Raw genomic sequence first — 16,437 nt, 5'->3', positions numbered from 1 at the left:
TCAACTTGAAATTTGAACTACATGTTTCTCTCATCTTGTTCTTCATTCTGGTCAGTGGAGATGTTGATTGGAAGTTTTCAATAGGAGAAATTGGCTTCGCAAGAGAGAAATTAGGTTTCCCGGTTTTACACAGAGCAGCAATTTTTGAACGGCAGTTTCTCATTCTTTCACCGTTGGATTGACGTGAAATTTTAACTGTAGATTCTTCACATCTTGTTCTTCATTATGGACGGTGGAGATTTTAATTGGACGTCTGCAGAGGGAGAAATTGGCTTCGACAGAAGCTCTATTTTTTGGGTATATTTTATCTTCTTGCTTCTCATTTGTAAGCTTTGGTGATTTGATGTTTTGCTTGGTTATATGCACGTTTTTGTGCTTTGTTTGAGACTCTCTTGTACCTCATTTGATTATAGTGGAGTTATTTCATTGGTCTGGACGACCCGCGGTTTTTACCTCTCACATTGAGGGGGGTTTTCCACGTTAAAATCTCGGTGTGTTCTTGTTATTGCTTTACTTGCTATATTTGCTTGTTATAGTTGCTGCCATATTGTATTGTGAGTGCTTCCATATTATTCTTGTGTTGGATATTTGTGTCGTTTCCGCTGCTAGGCTCTTTCAAATATGTACATCAAGATATAGATATGAGCCAGCTCTCCTTCCTCTTAAGCGATGACACCCCTGCATACAAATTATTGAAAGAAAGTTTTGAAACAATAACCAGAAATGAATACAGCCTTAGTCCATAAATTAATATGCAAAACAGAACTAGAGAGCACAGTGCATACAAAAAAATGGAAACAAGAATTTCATGTATTTATTCAAGTAAAAAGGATGACATTATTTGAGATATCACATGCAAAGTCCAAAGAGGAGAAGAAAAACCTTGACGCCATCAACTTGCAATATTCTTGGTTTAATAGGATCCAAATGCTCGCTGGGATTGTAGCATCCACCAATTCCAAGATACTGATAATCAATCATAAGGAACATGTTGATTAGATTAGAAGTTTGGACATAACTAAAATTGCATATAGATACTTCTGGAGAAGGACAATCTTTTACCAACTCCCTTCACAGTCACATAGCAAGCAATGATAAACTGAGGTGGAACAGATAATTATGAACCTTACCTTTGGTAACCAGTTTCAGCCCCAGCTTTTAAAATCATGCCTGCCACAAGCAGTCCTGTAAGGGGATCTAGAAAATTCAATCCAAGAATAGACCCTCCTAAAATGGAGATGGAAGTCCAGGGTCAATGCCTGTAAGCAATAAAAAAGACATAAATCAAGTTTAGAGAAACAAATCCTGTGCAAAGAGGATATGTAAACAGAGGCATGACATCTTACGGCCTTTCAGAAATAACATCGAAATGTAATTTTAGTCCCTCAAAAGACAAATATATGCATACTTGTATAGTTGCTAAGATATTAACTTATCAACTTGATCCCTCAAACTACAAATTCCAACTGATTTAGTCCCTTTACCTTATAATGATGTCATGATTATACTAATAGCTTCAACCCGTCATAACCGATCACTATTTTTAACCCAACAAGGCAACAACACACCTCTTAGTGCCTCGTAATCCGTGACATGTACTTAGCCAGTATCTTAACAGAATATACCAAAGAACTAAAATGAATAACCTTTCAGAAACAAAGTTCCTTAGTCCTTACCAACTCCAATGAGAGCAACTACTGATGAAATAGCGTCTGCTCGATGATGCCATGCATTTGCTTTCATCAGTCCACTACCCTGCTTCTCACCAGCTCGTTTTGTTATCCAGTAAAGCCTAACAATTCACAAGCACCTATAAATACTGAGGTCTTGGAGAAGGAACAATATGTTACATCCCCAACATTTAAAATAAAATACAGAATCTAATAGTGGACATAATCAAATCATACTTAAAATAGTTAACACACTGCAAAGTTAAAATACTTAGAATAGGAATCAGGAAAACAGGGCCTCTTCCTAACACATGTGCATGTTAAAATTAAATAATGATATTACCCTTCTTTAATACATATTGACAGAATAGTCATATTCAAAGCAAGGATAGGATGTTCCATGTCGATGCCATGGTGATGTCCACCATGTCCGTGACTATGCACATGTTCATGTGCCACTGCATGGCTAACCATTTCAGGGCCAGATGAGAACAATTCCTGCAGAGTGATAAGAATGCAGTATTGAAAAGATGTCTTGCAATCTATTTCCAAAAAAGAGGGGAAAAAAAAGCTTATTCAGCATTTATTTGAATGATTTTGGTCATAGTAATAAGTGAAGCAACAAAGACAATGAAGTAAAAAATTATTCAACTATTGAAGTGTACCATCAAAATATCAACCGCATGGCATGCAATGCCACCTGCTGTTCCCAAAAGCATACAAGAGATTCCCAGAGCTCCCAAAGTCTCGAACTTTCGATGTCCTGAGATAGAATGATAGAGAAATGTAATCTTAAAAGACATAAAAAACCACATGAAAGAATCAAGTCTTTGAATCTTTACTAAATAAATAATTATCAACAGCAACCATGCACTACTCAGTAATCTAATCACAACAAAATATCAGAAAAAGAATTGCATTATGTGATACTCCTCTGTTCTTACAACCACGATCTTACCTGTAAGATACAATCGTATTCAAATGACCCCTACATTTAGTAATGAATAAAATGCCAACATTTAATGTCAATGCATATGGATAAGAAACAGTAACTTGAAGCAGATAAGAGATAGATGGAGTAACATGGAGATACAAATCAAGTGACCATATGGATGTTGTTTATCTCTAGGCGCCTTGGCAAGTCTAAAAGATAACAAAGCTATGCCACTCAGAACCTGCAGTGGAAAAGTGACACAAGCTTTCAGCTTTCCACAAAAGAATAACCACTGCACTCAAAAGAACAAGAGGTTCCACACTAAGCCCTCAGTGAGACCCAACTGAAAAATATTCTCCCCATCCTATCAATCTCAGAATTAATTGAACAAAAAGATAAGAAGAATGTAACATTTTTTTTATTTTTTATTATTTTTAAAAATATTAGCTTAAAAATATAAAGCTTGAATCAAATGCACTTTTAAAATTTTTTTTTACGCTCTTTTTTATTTTGGAAGACTAAAGATTAATTTGCATAGATTAAAGCTCCATTATTTAAAAATTTGTCGTTGACTAATAAATTACTATATATACAAGAACTAATTTGAATCCTTAATAATTATTTAAGAAAATTAATAAACATACTGTTACGGATCCGGCCCACGGATCCTACACCCAGAACGGTCCCCGAACCCGGTTACCAGGGTCCGACCCGCTTCGCCCTTCCAGAATGCCCGGAACCAGCCCACTAGAGCTCCTAACCAACTTTCGAATTCAAACATCTCCCTTATCTTAGCCAAATAAGATAAGATAAGATAAGATAATTCAAACGTCTCCCTTATCTTAGCCAAATAAGATAAGATAAGATATTCACCATCACCTATAAATAGAGGACCCAGGTCCCTCCAGGTATTCATTCATCCCTCACACCTTACACCTCTCAGATCCATTCTGACTTGAGCGTCGGAGTGTCTTTGCAGGTACCTCCCCCCATTGCTCCAGTCAAGTGATCCGGCCTTCGCCTCGACCCGCAAGTTCCCGATCCACCCTTCAACCCGTACCAGAGACATCTTGTACATTGGTACCTCCCCCCATTGCTCCAGTCAAGTGATCCGGCCTTCGCCTCGACCCGCAAGTTTCCGATCCACCCTTCAACCCGTACCAAAGACATCTTGTACATTGGCGCCGTCTGTGGGGACTTTGCAACGTTGTGGCGGCATGGCGGATAACCCAGAAGAGCAATCATCAAACTCAGATTTCTTACGTGTAACTGAGAGCAAAAAGGAACAATGTTTCCTTAACTTGCATCACCTTTGCAGGTTTATGCACCCTTTCGCCCTACTCCAACGGCGAAATCCCCAAAGGAATAATGTTTCCTTAACTTGCATCACCTTTGCAGGGATAACACACCTTCGCCCTACTCCAACGGCGAAATCCCAAAGGAATAATGTTTCCTTAACTTACATCACCTTTGCAGTGATAACACACCTTCGCCCTACTCCAACGGCGAAATCCCAAAGGAATAATGTTTCCTTAACTTGCATCACATTTGCAGTGATAACATACCTTCGCCCTACTCCAACGGCGAAATCCCAAAGGAACAATGTTTCTTCGACTTGCAATCACCTTCTTAGTGATAACACTATTTATGCACCCTCGCCCTATTCCAACGGTGAAATTTCAAATCCTCCGAGCCCAAAGTCTCACCTCCCTTTAGTGGGACACCTCCACCTCTTGGACCCTCTCATTCACCACTCCTTCATCCGTCCCTCCAAGCGCCATGGCCCCATCTTCTCCCTCTATTTTGGCTCCATGCCCACCGTTGTTGCTTCTTCTTTTGAATTCTTCAAGCTCTTCCTCCAAACCCACGAGGTCACCTCCTTCAACACCAGGTTCCAAACCTTTGCCATCCGCCGCCTCACCTATGACAACTCTGTCGCCATGATCCCCCTTCGGACCTTACTGAAAATTCATAAGGAAGCTCATCATGAATGACCTCCTTAAACGCTACCACCCTGGCCAAGCTCAGACCTCTCAGGAGCTAAGAGATCAAGAAAGTTCTCAAGGTTCTTGCATAGATGTGGGGGACAGCCAAATTGTGGCGGCATGACGGAGAACCTCGAAGAGCAATCCTCCACCCAACACCCCAACTCCCGAACTCCAAGATAACACTCCTCCTACCCACGGGAGGATAATAAGCGCGGCACATCGCCAACCAACCCCAATCCAGCAACAACCAAGAGAGGACAACCGTCCTCCCACTAAAGCTCGGCCACCCGACGGCCTATGAGAGAAGGCGGTTCAGATAATCCAAGAGCTGTGCCTCAGGGTGCAAGACCTCAAAGGCCGAGTTACACCCAAAGAAAAGCACAACGCCGAAAAAAAAGCGGAAGTCATGCAACCTCTAGATCAAGATCTCGCCATGAAACCAGGCACGGCGGATCGCCAGAACGGCGACATGCCAAGAGATACAATCGCAGCATCTGCTGTGACCATGGACACGACAGGATGCCTAAACGACGACACAGCAAAAGGTATGATCGCAGCGTCCCACGCAACCCGGCTCATCAACATGAAACGGACAACGACCGACGACATCAAGATGCCAAACACACAAGAAGTGACCACGTGATAATGGGAGCCACTCACTTCACTGAAAGAATCCTGAAAGCAAAACTCCCTAAAGGCTTCGACAAACCTACGGATATGAAGTACGACGGAACCAAGGACTCCCAGGAGCACCTAACGGCCTTCAAGGCCAGGATGAACCTGGAAGGGGCCGCTGACGCGGTCCGAGTTAGGGCCTTCCCAGTAACCCTAGCCGGGCCAACGATTAAATGGTTCAACACCCTCCCCAACGGATCCATAACTGGCTTCCACGATATCTCATGGAAGTTCATGGCCCAATTCACCACTAGAATCACCAAAGCTAAACACCCCATCAGCTTATTAGGGGTCACACAGAAACAAGACAAATCCACACGAAAATACCTAGACCGCTTCAACGATGAATGCCTAACGATTGATGGACTCACGGATTCCGTCGCAAGCCTCTATTTAACCAACGGGCTCATGAACGAAGACTTTCGCAAACGTATGGACCATGCACGAGATCCAAAATGTCGCCAGAGACTACATAAACGACGAGGAGGTCAGCCAGGTTGTCGTCGCCAATAAATGGCAACACCCCACACGGCAACCCGACTTCCCCGCCATAATCCGATGCCCAGAGAAAGTCAAAGAGACCAACCCAAACAAACCAACACAAACTGACCACCCAGGATCGGGAAATTCTCAAACTACACCCCCCCTGACAGCCCCAATTACCGAGATATACCACCAGATAGTGGATCGGGGTATTATCCCGAAAGCCCGACAACTCAGAGAAAGAACGGGCGGCAACAAGACCCTTTACTGCGACTACCACCGAGGTTACGGGCACAGGACACAAGACTGTTTCGACCTTAAAGACGCCCTCGAACATGCTATAAGAGACGGCAAACTCCCAGAGTTCGCCAAAATCATCAGAGAACCAAAACGCACGGAAAAAGATAGGTCACCTGAGAGAGAAGGACGCAACCTGAGAACACAAAAACAACCTCCCAGGAAAAGTCCAGAAGACGACCCGGCCATAGTAGTAAATGTCATCACGGGCAAGGATGTGTCAGGCAAGTCAAGATCAACACTAAAAAAGGACCTCAAAGTCTTGGCCGTCAGAGATCAAGCCCCAGCTACCCCAGCCGACAGAACGATAACTTTCTTGCCCGAGGATTGCCAGCACAGCACCTCGGCCGAAGACGCACCTTTCGTCATCTCGGCGAGAATCCGAACAGGACTAGTTCGGAGAATACTGGTGGACACCGGCGCAGACTCCAATATCCTCTTCCGAGGTGCCTTCGACAAGCTCGGGCTCCACAACAAAAATCTCCAAACACACCGCAACGGTGTCACGGGACTTGGAGACAACTTCCTCAAGCCAGACGGTTCCATCATTCTTCCCCTTACTATAGGGACGGGAAGCCAGAGGAAGACAATCCTGTCCGAGTTCGTGGTCCTCAAGAACTCCACCGCTTATAATGTCATCCTCGGAAGAAAAACAATCAACGACCTATCCGCCGTCATCTTTACCAAATATCTTCTAATGAAGTTCACGGCAGAAGATGGCTCCGTCGGAACCATCCACGGAGACCGGGAAACCGCGGTAGAATACGACAACATCAGCCTAGCCCTACGCAAGAGATCCCGAGACGCGGCAGGCATCTTCCTTTCCGATCTCGATGCACACCAAAATCCACACAGAACCATGGGAGGAAACGACAAAGAAGCAAAGTAGGGCCTTGCAGACAAGGTCAGGAGTATAGCACACCTACGTGAGCTAGTCCTAAAATAGAGAATAAGCCTAAGGTACAATGGCAGTACGGTACGACGAGACTTCGGACCAGGAGACCTCGTCTTATGACAAAACAACATCGGTCTACCCACTCCCAATAAAACGGATATCCAAATAACAAAACGGGTATCCAAATAACAAAAAATAGCGGCCCGGGGATCGATCACTCCGAGGCCAACAAAATAGATATCCAAATAATAAAATGGATATCCAAAAAATAAAACGGATATCCAAATAAGTAAACGGCTACCCGGGAATCGATCACCCCGAAGCCAATAAAACGGATATCCAAATAAGTAAATGACTACCCGGGAATCGATCACCCCGAGGCCAACAAAATGGATATCCAAATAATAAAACGGATATCCAAATAAGTAAACGGTTACCCGGGAATCGATCACCCCGAGGCCAACAAAACGGATATCCAAATAATAAAACGGATATCCAAATAAGTAAACAGCTACCCGAGAATCGATCACCCGAGGCCAATAAAACGGATATCCAAATAACAAAAATAGTGACTCGTGAATCGATCACTCGCAAAGCCAACAAAACGGGAATCCAAATAAGCTAAATAAACAAAGTCTTGAAATCGGCCCACCAAGAGGCCTAAAATAAGTTCAAAATAACGGCCCAAAAAAGGCCACACAAAACAAGCATGAGCTGACGGTCTTCCAACTCGCGGAAAGCCATATTGACCAACATCCTACCAATTGGTGCATGATGACGTCACACCCTTTTCAGGCCCCTCACAGTCTCCCGAACTACAGAGAATCGGACTCTCCAATGACTTAGCATTGAGATCAAGAAAGCATACTCTCATGCTCCGGGGGCAACTGTTCCAGACCCGATCTCCGGGCCCTTCTTCGGAACGGTCATCAAACCCGGCATGTGATGAGACGCCCAAACAACGCGCTCTTCGCCTGACCATGAAACGACTAGGAACTCCCCAAATCCTCGACCTCGATCGGAAAAACCAAACAACGATCTCCTTGCCAAACCACAATAGCGAGGAAAATGTTTCTCCAACGATGAGACCGAGCACCCTCACTCTCTCGCTCCGGGGGCAACTGTTACGGATCCGGCCCACGGATCCTACACCCAGAACGGTCCCCGAACCCGGTTACCAGGGTCCGACCCGCTTCGCCCTTCCAAAATTCCCGGAACCAGCCCACTAGAGCTCCTAACCAACTTTCGAATTCAAACGTCTCCCTTATCTTAGCCAAATAAGATAAGATAAGATATTCACCATCACCTATAATAGAGGACCCAGGTCCCTCCAGGTATTCATTCATCCCTCACACCTTACACCTCTCAGATCCATTCTGACTTGAGCGTCGGAGTGTCTTTGCAGGTACCTCCCCCCATTGCTCCAGTCAAGTGATCCGGCCTTCGCCTCGACCCGCAAGTTTTCGATCCACCCTTCAACCCGTACCAGAGACATCTTGTACACATACTATCCGATCAACCCACTAAATTAATTAAATGCAATTTTAAAATTGATTTTATGAAGTTGACCACATACTAAATAAGTTTTTATTTTATTTATTGCTCATAATATTTCTCCTGTTTTATTTAATACCCTCAGATTTATAATTAAAAATCTATAAAAAGGAACTAAAAGATCAATAGAGAGAGTGAGAAAAGTGACCAACTATAGTAATTTATTCTTGAAATTGATTTTACAACATTTACGACTGGGTCCCTATTTGCTCGTTGTTACGGACACCACATGCTTTCCATATTTTCTATTGGAAACAAATCTTATAAGGTGCATTCTATAGTGTAGAAATAAAATTGTTTTTACATTTGTAAAAGGATAGTAGTTCATGTTGATGGTTCTTGAATAGAGAAGAATTAATTAGACTACATAATTGTTGATTTATTGGACCCACACAAAAAAAGATTGTATGACATTGTATTAGTGCTATAGAAACAACTTATTAGATTTTTTTATTTTAATAAATTGAATAAATATTTTATTTATTAAAATAAATAATTTAAAAAATTATTACCATATAGACGAGATATATGTATTTATAAATATAAAAATATATTTTATAAAAATATTTAAAAATATTAATAATTTAAATTAGACCAAATTTTTAAAAATAGAACATTTCAATTAATATAGAAGGTGGACGATCTTAATCGTACTACTTTCATCCGCTGACGTTTTTTATTAGAATTTACACTAAATCAATTTAAATAATAAATTTGAACCCCCACTTGCTTAAGCAAACTAGTGAGCTAACCACTAGACCAAGTTCATTAATTAGTTAGTTAAAACCGACTATTTCTTTTGTTATTTTGAAACTGCTCATCTTTTCTATTATTTGAAATTGCTTATCTTTCTTATTATTTGAAATATTCTATTTTTAAGAGTTTGATTTAATTAAATTATTAATATTTTTTATTATTTTCAAAAATTATATTTTTATATTTACAAATACACATATCTCGTTTACACTATAAACGAGATAATTTTTTATGTATCTCGTTTACAGTAAGGAGATATATGAAAATTGAAAAAATACATATATCTCGATACGGGTAAAATTATCTCATTTACAGTATAAACAAGATAAGAGATGCTGATGTATTTTTCTAATAATTTTTAAAATTATTTATTTCAGAAAATAAAATATTTATTTAATTTATTAAAATAAAAAATTTCCACATATTATTTGATTTATTGTTAATAAATATGTGTATCACTAATCAAATTAGAATTAAGTCCATTAGATGAAAAAAATTTTGAAAAAAAAATATTTTTTTAATATTAACCAAAATATTTTTCATAGAATTTAAAAGAAAAAAATCTGGAGACTAACTTACTTTCACTCTTAAAATTATGAAACCTCTTTGAACACGACATTTGTTGTTGATGACTTTGGATTGCCGTCTTCGTCTAGAATTAAAACCCTGAGGCCACTACGACTCTTAACTCTTGACAAAGTAACATAAAGTTGTCCATGGGTGAACACTGATTTTGGCAAATAAAGTCGTACATGTGACAATGATTGACCCTGACTCATGTTAATGGTCATTGCAAAGCATACTGTTAATGAAAATTGTCTCCGTTGGAACTTAAATGGCAATCCTGAATCTGAAGGATCAAGTTCATTCTTGGAATGTACAATTTATCTCCAATATTTCTACCGGTCACTACCGTCGCTCCAATTACGTTGTTGCCAAGTTCGTTAACTATTAATCTTGTTCCGTTGCATAAACCTGAAGTCTGGTCTATATTTCGCAGTAGCATTACAGCGACTCCTGGCTTCAAAGTCAACTTGTGATTGGGTAGTCCCGAACATTTGATGTCATTTAGAAACTCTGGTGTGAACCACTCTTGTTGTACATCTTCATTCTCATCAGCTTGACATGTTGTGTCAGAGCTCAAATACTCCTTTTTCATCCCTGAAAAGATTGTCAAGACAAAATCGTTTACCTTTTCGACACTCTCAAGCGTGGGTGCAAGAATTGCCCTACTCTGAAAATACCTGTAATCTGACATGTTTTGCAACAAATTTGGATATACAAAGTCTACCAAATGAGAGAGGGTCATCAGTAGTTATAATCAATAGATCATCTGGAATTTCAACTTCTGATTCATCACCAACAACAGAGCCAATATTTCTATTTCCAACATCAAGTATCCAATTAGCAAATCTCTTTATTTCACCTTCATCTTGATCCGAAGAAGACATTAGAAGCCTCATATTCGTATGCAGTTTCAGAACCTTACAAAATGACCACAGATGGGATGAGTTAATAGCGGATGCCAATATATCGTGTCTACTTCCTTTCGGAATCACCGGAAGTATCTGTCTGAAATCACCTCCTAGAACAACAACCTTACCACCAAATGGTTGATGTGTCTTATGTTGATTGGTAACTGACATAAGATCCCCGAGCGTCCGATCAAGTGCTTCAAAATGGCAGTTGTACCTTTTCTCGCATACAACATATTGAGAACTCAAAATTGGATCCTGTTTTGGACTTCTCTGATCTATCCTCATACCACATCATGGCGTCGCAATGCCGACAAAAAAATTCTGGGTTACCAATATCTATCACATCTAATAATCACCAAGATAATAAATTGTTTCAGTTATATCTGCAACAAATACTTTATATAAAAATATACATTTCTTTCACCATGTTAAGTATAAAAATAATATTTATAAAAGATTACCGAAGAATACAATTTATGGATTAAAAAGATGATATCATATAATACAATTTCATTGTGTCAACCTCAAGATTTAAGATTTACATGCACGTTAATCAAACAATAAGAATTACAATAAATCAATGTTCAAATACAAAAATTATAATATATAACCATATCTTAGTTTGAATTTTAAAATTTGAACACTAAATGATAATTTTTTGTTTATAAAAAGCATAACAATAGTAAATAATAAAGTGCTGATAGTGCTACTTCTTAAATTACCTGTATTCTCGGCAACATTGAATATGGCTGGGTATTCAATTTGCACAGAATCATCTAATATAGTCGTGTTTTCAGTAATATCCTCAACTTCTTCAAAAATTTTTGAAAGATTTATAGTCAATTCCTTCAAGAATATTTTTCTTTGTATCAGGTGTCTTTCTTTTTCAGCTATGCACACTTCTTCTAATTCTTTAGTATCTAAATTTGAATTAGATGTACTTGCTCCTGTAATCATTAGAGATAATACATCAAGAAAAAGAAAAATGAATATATGTTAAATGTTTGAATCAGCTGAATTATGAATATATATTATGAAGGTAGTATTAAAGATAAAAGAAGTAAAATTTTAACTTTGTGATAATTACAATCTATCATGCTTATCTTATCATGTCTCTCTTGAAGTAGCATAGTCTTCCTATTCAGTCTTGCATCCCTTTGCAATCTAATTCAATTTGTGTACTCCAATGAATCTATAATAATTATTTAGCATATACCAAAGATTATTTTTAATAGACCAATTGAAAAGTTAAATGTTTGGTCTTTAAGTAATAAAAGCATATTAACATACGCTGGCTTTGTAACTGGTCGATATTGTTTGATGTTTGTTGAAGATGTTGCTGACTTGTCTGATGACATGGGCTATCATATGCTTCACGTGTGATACCCGAATTACTAATATCACTAATATTGGAACATCGTTCTTTTTCATCTACATAGTGTAAATTAGTAGTTGGAGACCTTGATCGATATGGTGTTGGATTATTACCTAATAAGATAACTCGAGATATTAGTTTTGAACATATTTTCTGTTAAAGTTTATAATTGAATAAATAGTAGGAAAATCAAAATACATAAAAAAAATCATTCAAAAATAAATCTGTATTAATGCTATTTGTAATGTTCGACAACACCGATTGAAAATGCACACCATTGGAACTATCACTCGAATTTCTTGTAATTTTTTCATAAACAAATTTAGTAACATATTACGAAGACAATGTAAATTAATAATTTATTACTTGTCAATAGCTAAATAATATATAGAAAATATTGTATTTTATGGGTTTTAATTCGGCCAAAATACTCGTGACATGTTAGTTATTTTGTATACCCAATAAAAACTAAATATATAGAAGTGACATACTTAAAAATACCAAATAAAAAAATATATTATTCTAACCTAAAAACAAAAATGATAAAATAATTAATTTATTTTTTTTATATGAAATCTACCTTGAATTGTACTTCGCTTTGTATTTTCTTTGTCTTTAAATATCAATTTTTTCTTCAATATAATCTTGCTTCTCTTTGGACTTCTTGCATCTTTCAATATATACCTAAAAATATTAAATAAATAAATTTTTTAACCAATTAAAAATATATATACATTATACATAATACATTTTTATTATCAAATTTTTTATATTATTAAAAAAAATAAAGTAGTACACATATGACAGCGTTTGTTTTTGGTATACATGTCCATCAAAATATAGACACAGGAGTACATGTATGGTGTTTGTTTACTGAGACAAAAATGATGAAAGACATAGTCATACACAAACACCCATTAAAAACATATATTTTGTGTCTCTCTAAAATGCTGAAACACTAATTTTTAACTTGAGACACTAATTTTTTACAATTTTTTCTCATGTCTAACTTACTAAATAGAATATGAAATTAGTGTCTTCTTATGTCCATGTAAAATCGCACAGGTTTTATTTTCAATAGCTGCTTTAATTTCTTTTTTATTCTCATTTATTTAGTTACGTAAACATATTTTACCGAAAATAATATATATTTTTTTACAAAAGTATCTTTTTTTAAATAAATATAAGTTTAATCTCATGATCAATAAATTCAACTTATAGTTAAAATCACTTTTTTTTTTCACATCAACGGTGAGAATCAAATTAAAAATAAAACCACAAGTAATAACCAAATAACTTCAATTTATATTTAAAAAATTTTAAATTCCAAACATAAAAATCGAAAAGAACCAAAAGAAAAATAACAACTCAAGAAAAGACAATGTTTTCACCAAAACAAACATATGCTTGGCATTATTCTATTAGATAGACTCTAAAAGGAATTTCAAAACATGTGCATCCAAATTCTCAAGTTTCTTTCTCAATCTTAATCTTCTTGCAAGTTGAGGTATCTCCTTCCACCTTCGAATCTTCTGACTCCGAGGATAGTCGCTTAGTTGGTGTAATAGCATTTTCCAACAATTCAGATTCATCATTGGCCGCAACTTCATTGAAATTCAAGCAACAAATTCTGTACAAAAAATCACGTTAAATTAAAGACTTCTTTCTAACCTTTGATTTTATCTCACTAATATTTTTTGAATAAAATTAAGATCTAATTTTGAGAGAACAAACAAAAAAATTATTTTTTAAACAAATACCTTAGCACCTTCTACTTTCTCCCCTTCAATGATTGAGGATGTCTTTGAAATTGGAAGCAAACCACCGGTGTAGTCAACATCCTAAAATTATAATTAATTATTATTTATAAATTAGATACTACTAATGACCAAGGAAGCAAAAATTAAATTGATTTTTAATAGAAAGTACACTTATATATACTCACAATTTGAATATGGTGAGCCTCTTTGAATTTATTTATGAGATCCACATTATCAGTCATCTTCTTAACTTTATAAGAAGGTGAAAAATGTAGATTATCAGATATTTAAACTTCAACAATGAAGAGAAAGATCTTATCAATTAGGTTGAGTAAAAGTGTAAGTGTATCCGATAAATCTCCTTTCTGCAGGGTATTACATAATATATTAATAATAAATAATATAAAAAGTACCAATAAAAATATCCTCACTAATGCTTTTAGAAATAAATATTGGTTAGATCTTACCAATAGGAGTGGATCAAGTATCTTTACACAGCTCTTTCCCAAAACTTGTTTTGCCTCCTTGTCAAAGACTACATAACATGCACAATCAGAATCATCAATGACACCAAGCTTTATTCGATACATGCTTAAAAAAGAAAATAACATAAAAAAAGATTAAATATAGACTTATTCAATATCTAATCCAATGTACATAGACTTTAACTTAAAAAAATAAATAAATAACCTTGGAGTCATGGATAAAAGGATATTAGTAAAAAACTCGCGTCTTTATCGAGCCAAACTATCTCAATTGAGTATGGCAATGGAGAATTTTCGTAACTTGATAGTGTCCATAACCGTATCACTCGTATACGTACATACAAATTGTCGATTGTAGGATTGATGTCAGCAATTTTGTGAATACCAGCCATTGGAATAAGTAGAGAGATTTTGGATATATATAAAGAAAGGGATTGATGTACTTTAAATTGTGGTGCTTTACATCTCTCATAACTTATCCTTTTATAGTTGCATCATAACTAATTTTTTTTAAATTTGGTTGACTTTAATTTAAAATTTAAAGAATAACAAACTAAGTAAAACAACCCAAACTTAAAATTTGAAAATAACAACCTAAACAAATAATAATTTAAAAATTCTAAACTAACGTAAATCTTTATTTATAATAATATTAGTATGTAACAACCGAAGAATAATTAACGTAAATTTTTTTAAAATTCTAAATTTTTTAAAAAGAATTTATGTAGCTGCAATTTAAAAAAAATCAACAAAATTTTAAAAAATAATGCTAAAAAGAATTAACATATTTTAAAAAAATAGTGTTAAAATATAAAAAAGGACAATCTAAGTAAAATCTAAATAAAATTGAAAAAATAACAATTTAAATAAAATAATTTGAAATTTAAAAAATAACAACATAAGTAAAACAACCCAAACAAATAAAGCAATTTAAAATTTAAAAAATAACAACCTAAGTAAAACAACCCAAACTTAAAATTTGAAAATAACAACCTAAGCAAATAATAATTTATAATTTATAAATATAAATCTAAAAATTTCTAGTGACGACACGTAAGCAAATAAACTCCCAGACTCAACGTATGAGCGCCACGTCAGCAAATGAGCTCCCCATTTGTATTACTATAAAGATTACTATTAAAAACGAAAGAATGTATAATTAAGTAATAGGTAATTACTATTTATTTACCGTGGTTAACAAATTTAATTTGTTTTTATAATTTATATGTCCTAAATATATTAGTAATTATTTTTATATTTTTAATATTTTACATGTGTTAATTTATAAATTGAATTGATAATTTACTATTATTAAAGGTATCCCATTTTTTTAGAAGAAAATATTTAACTTTGAACAAAAGACTAAATTAGAACGATATAAAATATTTTAGACAAAAATAAAATTATACATTAAATTATTAGGTGGTTAGCTCACTAGTTTGTTTAAGCAAGTGTTGGGGGTTTGAATCCCGCCTTGTTATTATTTGAATTGATTTAGTGTAAATTCTAATAAAAAACGTCAGTAGATGGAAGTAGTACGGTTAAGATCGTCCACCTTCTATATTAATTGAAATGTTCTATTTTTAATAATTTAGTCTAATTTAAATTATTAATATTTTTTATTATATAAATACATATATCTCGTCTACATGGTAATAATTTTTAAATTATTTATTTTAATAAATAAAATATTTATTCAATTTATTAAAATAAAAAAATCTAATAAGTTGTCTCTATGGCATAAATACAATGTCATACACTCTCTTTTTTTTGTGGGTCCAATGAATTAACAATTGTATAGTCTAATTAATTCTTCTCCATCCAAGAACCATCAACATAAATTACTAATGTATTGACACCTATCTTTCTACACATGTAAAAACAATTTTATTTCTACACCATAGAATGCACCATAATACCACATTCTATTTAGGTATTTGTTTCGGTACGGTAATAAATTTATAAGTATCGGTATAATAAAATTGTAGACAAATTAAAACATTATAAGTGGATTATATTTTTCATATCAATGATTAATTTTTTTTTGTTTTAAATATATATCATATCAATAATTTTATAAAATTATC

At 35.4% G+C, this 16,437-nt stretch overlaps 2 pseudogenes; both read right to left on the bottom strand.

Moving 5' to 3' along the window:
• Nucleotides 471–4,711, bottom strand: LOC107614314 (annotated as a pseudogene).
• Nucleotides 9,846–11,015, bottom strand: LOC107610914 (annotated as a pseudogene).

Source organism: Arachis ipaensis, chromosome B08 (genome assembly GCF_000816755.2).
Source record: "Arachis ipaensis cultivar K30076 chromosome B08, Araip1.1, whole genome shotgun sequence".
In the NCBI taxonomy this organism is placed as follows: domain Eukaryota; kingdom Viridiplantae; phylum Streptophyta; class Magnoliopsida; order Fabales; family Fabaceae; genus Arachis; species Arachis ipaensis.
Note: the sequence above shows the minus strand (reverse complement) of the source record. Positions and strands in the feature narration are given on the sequence as shown.